General features: G+C 44.2%; 1 long non-coding RNA gene across 1 annotated transcript; it reads right to left on the bottom strand.

The window, feature by feature from the left end:
* Window positions 1-3,893: 3,893 nt before the first annotated feature.
* On the bottom strand, window positions 3,894-7,744 carry LOC147661227 (uncharacterized). The gene is made up of 2 exons (XR_015306006.1): window positions 7,633-7,744; window positions 3,894-4,305 (listed from the first exon to the last, which is right to left on the bottom strand). It is a non-coding gene; the product is annotated as an uncharacterized LOC147661227 (long non-coding RNA).
* Window positions 7,745-9,049: the final 1,305 nt, after the last annotated feature.

Here is a 9,049-nt window from a genome sequence, read left to right as displayed (position 1 = left end):
AGATTAAATAGAGAGGGGGAGAGGACAGAGCCCTGTGGGACCCCTAGGGAGACAGGCAGAGGTTTGGAAAGGTGTCACAGATTTTGATTTGCTGGGTTCTGTGTTGGAAAAAGGAGATGAACCATTTGAGGACTGAACCGTTGAGGCCAAAACGATCCTTAAGTGTATTAAGTAGAGTAGAGTGGTTAACAGTGTCAAAAGTAGCGGAGAGATCAAGGAGAATGAGAAGGGAGGATTTGCCTTTGTCGAGGGCGGGATGGATGTCAATTATGTTTAGCATTGCCGTTTCTGTACTACAGCTCTTACTGAAGCCTGATTGGAGTCTAAAAGATTAAATGAATCAATGTGTCTATCCAGTTGGAGCAGGGCGCATTTTTCAACAGCTTTTGAGAGAAGAGATAGGACGAAGGTTATTTAGGTCATCAGGGTCACCAGCAGGATTTTTGAGGATGGGCGCAATTTGTCCCAATTGAAGGGAAGCAGGGACACAACCAGAGATAAAGGAGGAGTTGATGATAGAGGTCCAAAAGGGGGCGATAATATGTTTTAGATCTTGGACAAGGTTGGAAGGGAGAGGGTCTTTGTGTGAGATGACGGTTTAAGTCTGGAGATGGCGTTAATGACACCAAGTTCAGTCACTGGTTGGAAGTCGTGTCGAGAAGCATTATTTTTTGCTCAAGTAAGATGGGGCCGGGTTCAGGAATAGGGATGATAGGAGGGAACGATGAGGAGTCATGAGGAAGCGTAGAGAGTAAAGGAGAATTGGAGGAAATGTCCGGTGAGGGAAGTAGGTTAAGAAGGAGGGGAGTAAGGGAGAAGGATTGATCAATTTTGGAGATTTGTTCTGAGAAGTAGTTGCCAATTTCTTTGCATCTCTCAGTGGTGGTAATCACATTGGGGGGTGCAGAGGGTGTTTGTTTTTTAACAATGCTGAAGAGTTTCCTAGGTCTGTTTTTGGCCCGGTCGAGTTGGGAGGGGAAGAAGAAAGTCTAAGCATTGAGTATGTGTTTTTTATAGTTGGATCTAGCAGATCTGAGGAGAGAGAGGTTTAAGAGGAAAGGGTATTGCCTCCATATGCATTCAGTCGATCTAAGTGCGCGTCTCTCATTGTAGAGATCTGGATTGAACTAGGATTTGGAAGAGGAGTTTTTCTGTTGTTTTAGTCTGGCTGGGGCAATTTGGTCAAGGACCTCAACGATAGATTTATTCAACTGTTTGGTGAGGTCATTGGCATTTTGGGAGGGAGGAGAGAGTCGAAGATGAGCTTTGACTTTGGTCTCAAGTTCGTCTGGGGGGATACGATGAAGATTCCTGCTCAGTTTCATCGGTTTGATGGTTTTGGGTGAAGGGGGTAGTACAGGGTTAGTAATCGTGAAAAGGATGAGGTGGTGGTCGGACCAGTCGATGGGAACGATGGAGGAAAGGGAGACCAGCTCGTTGCTAGTAATGATAGTGTCGAGAGTGGCTCCTTTGGAGTGAGTAGGAGAGTGGCATAATTGTTTTAAGTCATTGATGTCAAGTAGCTCAGTGAGGAGGTTAACCATAAGATCTTTCTTTTTGTTCTAATGAAGGTTAAAATCTCAGAGGAAGAGGTTTTTAGAGTTGGAAAGTGAGGATTGGGACACTGAGGAGTCACAAGGCAGTGAGGGGCAGAGGAGACATGGAGGAGTCGCATGAGACATGAGGCAGAGGGAGGAGGTTGGGCAGTAAGGGCACTTGGAGCTATGATGGAAAGTGGCCCTGTGCATCTGCCAACTGGTGTTACCAGGCAGGTGAGAGGAAGTTAACACGTTGCCCCTTACCCTTCTTTTATTGGCCCAGCGGCAAAAACACACATCCAAATGAAAGGTTTATATTAAAAAAAGTAACATTTTTGCAATGAATTTGGTTAAAAAATATGCCGGATTTTTATAACTGCAAAAAGAACAATTGATGGACAGAATGTTGAACAATGTCAAACATTCACCCCAGTACAGAGATCTGGGGTTAAATTGGTCGTTTTTTTGCTCCCCAGCCATTTGCAAATCAGTCTTGACCCTGCACCCAATGAGAACAGTCCAGCCCAAACTGCCAAGCCAGGTCCCCCCTGGACCGGAAACAAGCATCCTGAGACCGGTTTCAGGGTCTCACCCTTCATCTGCCAGACTAGCGTGACTCCAGTGGGATGGAGAGCATGGGATCCACGTCTGGGGATACCCGTCCCACTCTGGGGTGACAAATGCAAAAAGAACAATTGATGGACAGAACGTTGAACAATGTGAAACATTCACCCCAATACAGAGTCCTGGCCTAAATCCACAGTTTTTATTGCTCCCAATGCCATTCCAGTTTAAACGAAGGCATATGCTAATCAGTCTTGACTCTCCTGGGACCGGTTTCATGGTTTCACCCCTCTTCAGCCAGGCTAACCTGACTCCAGTGGCAAGGAGAGCACTGGACCCACGTCTGGGTATACCCATCCCACTCGGGCAACAAATGCAAAAAGATCAACTGATGGGCAGAATGTTGAACAATGCCAAACATTCCCCCCAGTACAGAGATCTGGGCCTAAAGTCATCATTTATTTGCTCCCCAATGCCATTCCAGTTTACAATATTGCATATTGCTCAGTTTGTAATTTTTTTAAATTTGATTTATAATTGGCAAAATCCATGGAAACCTGATTAACAGAAAAAGTACTTCTGACAGATTTAATTTATTAAACGTTCATGAACATTATGAGAAACAAAGGATACATTTATGGATACATACATCTCATTATTTAGCTCGGACCATCTAGTTTTCCAAGCCTTCTCTGGTGCCCCTTCCTACTATCATCAACCATACTTCCACTCATGAATCTGTAGTCCCAAATTACTACTAATCTGAGCTTCACTTTAATTCCTATAATAACCCCTCCTCCTGCTTTTCATATCTGGATTTCCTCTCTTTGCGCCCCTCTTCTCCCTCCCTTATTTCTTTCTTTTATTCCTTCCGCTGCGCCTCTTCCATCCCCTAAAATCCCCATTCTTCTATTTGCAATGCTCACATCCACCCCTCTCCCATTGGCTGGAATAGGGGCTGCCCCATTGGTTAAGGATGTACAAATTGCTATAACCATCATTTGATTTGAAGTGTTTCTACCTTACAAACCCTACCTAATCCTCATTCCGACTTCTCTGGCAATCCAGATTCAGGTGTAAATAGAAGTGCCTAAATCGAGATTACAATTTGTGCAGTAACGCCACATTTATCCTCATTGCATGGCAAAATACTGCACATTGCGATTTCTGAAACCTGGAATGCATGAAAACACTATTTCCTCGTTAGATAAGGAAATTAGAATGGAGAAAAAAATACCCACTCAGTGGTATCTGTATTCAACCAATGTGCAATAACCTCTCAAAATGGCCGCCATCTCAGAACGAGGCCCAAAACCTCTGCCATTCAGACCGCTTCATTTAGGATCTGAGCCTTCATCCTTCTTGCTTTTTCCCCCCTGAAGTCTCATAAGTGGGCCAGGAATAATAGATTCAAAAGAGCTTTTAAAAAATCAACATGATAACCCCATCTCTTTCTATCAAACAGCGCCCCACAAGTTTAAAGATCCCAAATCAGTCTACCTCCTGTAAACCACCTCTTCTTAAAGAGCAGGGCCCACTGCGTATGGCACAGCAATACTCCTTAGCGCCCACTCCTGCCGGGACTGTTTCCAGGAAGGTGGGAAGGCTTGGTAAACACATCTTGACAGACACGAAGCAGCTACAGACAAGCAGGAAAACATTAAGACATAAAGCAGGTGCTAAGGGAAGGATCCAGATGCCCTGAATTACAGAATTGAATTAAACAAGGGGAAAAACACAGTAATATGTCTCAAAACAAAGACTGTAGAAACCAGGACAAATCAACAAATATATCAGTGACAGGATTTATTGCAAGTGTGGTTTTCTTCAATGTTTTATATACATATATACATACACATTTATATACACATATTAAGTATTATGAGGTGTATTACAAAACTCACGGACAAGTTTAATATGATTGCAAAGGGCTCCAAATTTTTACGCCTTTCTTTCGGCTGTAGAAACCATAGCATCCCTCTTTACTCAGCTGGCCATCCACATAATTTTTTTTTGCTCCAGGAACGTCATCCTCTCCCTTTTGCGCAGCCTATCAGCACCACTGATTCACCCGATTTCTTCCTGTGTCTCCCCAGTGCGACCTCTCTTATCCAATGGTCATAGGTCAGTTTCTGTTCGTGGTGGTGGAGGGGAGCTCCTTCCGGTGCCTGGAAAGCTCTTCAATGTTCTCCATCCAGGAGCACTGCACAGGAAGAGAGAGACACTTGAGCGAGCAACAGCTCCCGGATGCTAACAGTAAATATCATAAAGTGCCATCTAGGTAGCCCATGTGTATTCAAAATCTCCTAGATCCAAACGAGCAGCCCAGATCATATTACATATTTTTCTGAGATTGGCCTACATTTTCTGAACGGCAACTCACCACTTAGCGTTGGTGGGACAAGGATGAGCACAGCTACCGTATTTTCTGGCGTATAAGACGACTTTTTAACCCTTGAAAATCTTTTCAAAAGTTGGGGGGTCGTCTTATACGCCGTGGTCATTTTATAAGCAAGCGAGTATAGCCCAAACCCTATATTTTAAAAGGAAAAGTAGGGGGTCGTCTTATACGCCCAGAGTCTTATACGCCAGAAAATACGGTATATGCTATTACGATTCCAAACACAGAGATCTAGTTAAAATTAAAATTCTTAGCATGAAAAATGTATACTGCTGGCCGTTGTAATGAGCTGTGTGTCCGGAATTGGTTCCCAATATACAGGAGGTGGGAAGTTGTACCCCGGTACTCCTGTCAATGGGGACAAATGTGTATGACTATCATTTTACTATAGGGAAAGGGAGGGCTGACTGACAGATCATTAATAAAAGGGTTGAGGATGGGCTGGACAGGGTGGGGACCCAGTATCATTGCAAGAAGAGGTTTGAGTTCGCCGATGGAAAACACAGCTCCGTCTCAATAGGTCGTCGAAAGGGTGGGGGGGAATATGGTGCAATTTCCTGTGACTGGAGTGTATACTGTGTAACTGCCTCGCATACTAAATTGGCTGTACGATGAGCAAACTTTAATAAAAAGAGGTTTTAAAAAAATGTAATTCTTATAAAATTCAGCAGATTGCCAGGCTGTCCATCCACCACAGATAAGGCCAAGTATTCTCTTCTGGTCTCTCAATTCTAGACTGCCAATCGTTCTCACCCTTTCCTTCCATTCCACAGATTCTGAAAATCCTTATTGCGTTTCCCCCATTCCACCAAACCTCCTTACCCGGTCTTCTCACTGTCTCTCAATTCTACAGACACTGCCTATTCGTCTCACCTTTTCTATCCCGTCTCTGCCTATCCTTCCTACCCAGTCTTTCCAATTTACACTCCCTAAACTTCGCGGTCTCTGGATTCCTCAGACTCGGGCAACCCTTCTTACTGTCTCTCCATTCCACAAACTATTCCTATCCCTCTGGCCACCTCTTGCCCTTCAGATTCTTATCTTCATTTCCTTCACTACAGTCAGTTTTCCCTCAATTCCATACCACTTCATTCTCCATCCGGCTTATCCTTCTTACCTTGTACTCCATAAACAAGAGATTCTGCTGATCTTTCTCACCCTGTCCATTCAATCATCTGGCTGGGCCTATCACTGTCACTTAGTTGCTTCTTTCACCACTTCGCCCAACCTTTTCACCTGGTCACTCTTTTCGTCCCAGAATCTGCTGATACTTTTCACATTCTTCTCCCTTCAACACAGGCTTGAATACCCCACTGTCTTTAATTTTCCTACATGCTTATGTCTCACATCACCTGCTTCAATGATCTCTAATACTCCTTTTCAACACAATTTACCTTTCATCACAGGTTCTCTTGCGCGTCTTTCCTTATACCTGCACTTGTTAAAAGGTTCACAGGCTGTTTCATGTCTCCTTGGTCCTCTTTCCTCACTTTGTCCCTCTATGAATCAGAAAGTTTCCATGTTCGTCAGGGGCTCAGTCTCACCACAACTCATAAGTATATCCTTTACCCACCTTCGTCAGTGCCTGCCCGTCTCCTTCCCTCTCCATATCACAGGCTCAGTCCCACCTCTTCTCAGATGTTCAATCCTCACTTTACCCCTCCATGCATCACAAACTCATTCTAACTTCTCGATTTGTCACTCTACCCATCGCAAGCTCATTTTCGCCGCTCCTCAGCTTGTTACCTTACTCACCACAGGCTCAGTCTCTATACTACCCGTGTACTCGTTTCAGATTATCTCTCCTTCTAAGACTATCCTTTAGTTTTTAGGAGGATCTTGGCTTTTCCTAAACTTATTTTAATGCAAAAGATCTTTATTCTCAGTTTTGCCCTCAATAAATACTTAAAACAAATAAAAAATACCTGGCAAAATGCATTCATGCTGAACTAGAATACTGACAAAATTTAAGAAACTGCCATTCAGACATCCCCTGTCTATCAATTTGTTAGCCCCAAGTACACAATAAAGGCTTGGAAGAAACTAATTGGTCAGAACAAAGAAGCCCCAGATCCCACCCCTCGACACAAATCACTCCAGTATAACAGACCTTACTCAAGGTCTCAGAAGAAGGAATTAAGAGAAAGTCTCCCAGCTGGAACCGATTAAGCAGTTAAGCTTACCTCACTCCCATGAGGAGCTGTGGATCAGGCAAGGATGGGGGCTAATCTACAAACATTAATTTGAAATAGGGAGGTTAATCCAGTTAGTAATTAATGATGTGTCAGTCATAACAAAATTATAAACCATCTACAACACATTCTAAGAGAACTAAGGGATCTGAGAAGCACTTGTCAAATCAGTTTTGTACATTTAAATTGTTGTACTTTCGCTTTATTGGAGAACTTGTGGCCAAGAACAGGTATTTATGTTCAAGAGTTGGTGCTGAACCTTCAATTCCACTAAAGGGCTAGCGATCAAAGTTCAAAGAATGCTGGTACATGCACTCCAAACTCAGGGAAGTTTGCTCCATTACTGGTGGGTAAAGCTCACCTAGCTTTACTCCAGGAAGTATGGTTAGGCCTCAAATTGCTCTGCTCCAAGGTCAGTAGTCAGAGCTCACATAGAACAGTGAAGATACATCAGATACCATTGCTAAATGGAGAGGGTTTAAAGCTCAGTGATGTGGTCACAAGTCAGAAAGCTTTGCTCCAAGAAGAGTGGACAGGGTTCAGAAGGCTTTGCTCCAAGGAGAGCAGTCAGAGGTAAGGCAGCACAGCTCCAGGAACAGGAGTCAAATCTCAGACAGCACTTCTCCGCGCCAAGAATGGGGAAACCACAGAATTCTTTGCTACAAGTGGTTGGAACTCAAAAGAGTTTGTGCTATGGCAAAAAACTACAAAGCTTTGCTCCAGGGCTAGAGGTGCTCTCTCGGAAATCCTTTAGGGCATTTTTTTCTGCAACGCTAGGTAGTGTAAGAAAGTACTGATAAGGGGAAACCTGTGTCATCCAGTCTTGATCACAACAAGGAATGCCAATGGACCTAGCTAACTTCCCACACTACAATGGCTAACAGCTGTCCTAACATCAAAGCAGGCGATTCTTCAGGTATTAAATAATACAACTGACCAGAAGTTTGGTGACGCGGAGAACAGTTGACTGGTACTCTGTAACTGCCTCAATGTTTTCACTGAGCCGAGCTAGCTCTGCCACCAGATCCTGCACAGCGCCTTCGAAGTCTGGAAGAAAACAAGAGAAGCACTGAACATACCAGCTCGCCTGTGTCTTACCACTTGCTCCAACTCCAGATGTCACTGCTTACATCATTCCCAGCCCTGGTTTTGAGCTCGCTGGAGCCCTGAAATCACAGTATTCAGAGACCCCAGTATCACCAGTATACCCCTAGCACCCCTAGCCAAGGAGTCACACCCTATCCCATATCAAGTTCAATCTCTCAAACCAGCCCCGAATTTGTATTTATGTGCAACACTCCAAATTGCCTCCAATCTGACGCCACCTCACATCCAGCTTCACTGGTCACCCTTACCACTAGCCATTGCTCATCGCCTTACCAAGACCGGTGCACCACTGACATTCACGGGATCCACATCAACCCAAGCCTTGGTATTTCACTCACACACCCCCCACCCCCAAAATCACACAATAAGCAATCAACCAGCATGACAGCGCCCCAAAAGCTTTGAAGGAAGGATTCATCCTTAGCCGTCAATGTATACTTGCTCTCAGCCTCGCTCATCTCCTTTATGGCGCTCATCAATATCCTTGGTACCACAGCTTGCGTCAGCTCCACCATTACTGCTCCAAACAGCCTATCATAAGCCACTGCATCACTTAAGAAGCCCATGCAGTGAAGCATCAGTCCTTTGAGTACCTGAATCTGGTTTGGATGTCTTGGCTAGAGGGTGCCAGTGACTGCCAGCCTACTGAGAGCCTGAACAGAGTTCTACTTTGCATTATATTAATCATGTTCTGTGATGGAGCATTCAAGCTTTAAAAAAGTCAATTCAACACTTGTTTCAGGAAGCGCAGGACCGGGAACTGGTAATATTCACATTGGTATGGAAACCAAAGGTGGCCATTTCTCACCAAATCTTGGTTACTAGATAATGATGAATTGCCATTGAAGAGTTTGCCTGAACCCTCGGTTTGTTAATATTTGGATCTCCAAATTAAGCCCTATTTTCCAACCTCTTGAGCTGCTTGCGCCAGCATGTCATTTCACGTTACCCGCTTTTCCTGTGGTTGTAAGCTGGATAACTTGTTACGTTTGCTTCCCTTGCTGTGTTTAGCCAGGGCTTAGGAAATCAACCAGTCTCCGTTAAACGGGTAGAGCAAGTTACCAACTATACCCCATGCCAACAGGGTATCAAGGAGATGAAACTGAAATGACTGACTGCATTTGTACAGCAGTCTTTTTACGGGTGAAACCAGACTTGTATCGCACTGCACCCAGCCTTACTAACCATTCAGATCAAATGTCTTAAAAGAGACCAACTCTTGCCCTGAAGGCAGAATGACTGTGAAA

Source organism: Lissotriton vulgaris, unplaced genomic scaffold (assembly GCF_964263255.1).
Source record: "Lissotriton vulgaris unplaced genomic scaffold, aLisVul1.2 SCAFFOLD_791, whole genome shotgun sequence".
NCBI classification, from domain to species: domain Eukaryota; kingdom Metazoa; phylum Chordata; class Amphibia; order Caudata; family Salamandridae; genus Lissotriton; species Lissotriton vulgaris.
The sequence above is the reverse complement of the archived record's forward strand: the minus strand, read 5'-3'. Positions and strand labels throughout refer to the sequence as shown.